The 1,678-nt window shown below is 45.3% G+C and overlaps 1 long non-coding RNA gene across 1 annotated transcript in view; it reads right to left on the bottom strand.

Annotated features, from left to right (window-relative positions):
* Positions 1 to 1,678, bottom strand: part of LOC107566943 (uncharacterized) — an 11,921-nt gene that overhangs the window by 9,342 nt on the left and 901 nt on the right. The gene's annotated exons all lie outside the window — the stretch shown is intronic.

Genomic DNA, 1,678 nt, shown 5'->3' with positions numbered 1-1,678 from the left:
ACCCACTGTATATATATGTGTATGTGTGTGTGTGTGTGTGTATATATATATATATATATATATATATGTGTGTGTGTGTGTGTGTGTGTGTGTACGGTACTTACACACAGTATATACACACACACACACACACACACACTGTCTAAACAGAAATGCAAGCGTGTAAAAAATATTTTCTTTCTCCAAACACTGAGTTTTGATTGCTAAGTGAAGAGATGATGTGCTGTGAAGAGTGATGATCACTGGCTGAAGGTCGTCAGTAAATCAGTGTGGCATGTGAATGCAGTGTTTCACAAGAGCTGTTCGTTTTGAATGATGGGTGAAATATAGAGAACTGTTTAGAGTTGAGCAAAAAGTTTGTTTTACAAAAGCAAACTGAGTTTAAAGCTTGTAGTTTTGCTCTAGAGGTTCGGTCTATGAGTGGCTTCACTGAGTGGCTTCAAGCAGCACTTTTACTGTCTGTCAAAGCAATTCAAACAACAAGCCAACAAAACTGAATAAAGGAACATGTGCGCGCAATTCTGCGCTTCGCCGCCAGGGGGCATCGGGCAGGAAGTGAGGGGTGACTCCGCAGACACAACATCCGGTCTGAGGTTGTTTGGATTTTAGGAGGTTTTGTCGCGAGCTGCAGATGACAGTGTGAGTGCAGAGAGACACCCGAGCTTTCTTCTGCTCTTCAGCATCAGTGGATGAAACTAACAAAAGTACTGGAGTATTACCATGTTTTTAAGACCTGGTACCGTGGTAATGTCGTGGGAGTTTTTAAGTACCACGGAGCACCATGTGAATACTATTATAAATATGCAATACTGTAATATTTCGCAGACAAAAACATGAATAATATGTATGCAATAATAATAGTTCACGGTTTTATTACACCTTTAAACCCCCTTTTGCTGGAGGGAAGTATTATGTAATAGATGTTGCTTCCTGAACTCAGTTTAGGAACATCTGTGCATGTTTAGTTTCATTTTGTTGATACTTTGGTGAATTTAAATGACTGATGAAGTTTGCATGGCTGTGTTCTGCTTTAGTTCTGCTTCGGTTCTCAGTGAAGTCATGATGGCCAATCCAGTGAGTGTGCAAAGCCTGAAGAAGACATGGGAACTGAGTCTGTATGAACTCCACCGAACGCCACAGGTACACACACACACACACACACGCACGCATGCACTCTCTCACACACACACACACTCACTCACTCACACACACTCACTCACTCACGCACGCACTCTCGCATGCACGCACTCTCACACACACTCACACACACACTCACGCACTCTCTCACACACACTCACTCACACACGCACGCAGACACACACACTCACTCACACGCTCACTCTCTCACACTCACACACACTCACTCTCACACACACACACACGCACGCACTCTCACACACACTCACTCACTCACACACACTCTCTCACACACACTCACTCACACGCACTCACTCACTCACACACGCACGCACACACTCACTCACTCACTCACACGCACTCACTCACTCACACGCACTCACTCACTCACACGCACTCACGCACTCTCGCATGCACGCACTCTCACACACACGCACTCTCACACACACTCACTCACACGCACGCACTCTCTCACACACACTCACTCACTCACACGCACTCACTCTCTCACACACACTCACTCACTCACACGCACTCACTC

Source organism: Sinocyclocheilus grahami, unplaced genomic scaffold (genome assembly GCF_001515645.1).
Source record: "Sinocyclocheilus grahami isolate Dianchi unplaced genomic scaffold, SAMN03320097.WGS_v1.1 scaffold1116.1, whole genome shotgun sequence".
NCBI classification, from domain to species: Eukaryota; Metazoa; Chordata; class Actinopteri; order Cypriniformes; family Cyprinidae; genus Sinocyclocheilus; species Sinocyclocheilus grahami.
This window is presented reverse-complemented; position numbering and strand designations above follow the sequence as displayed.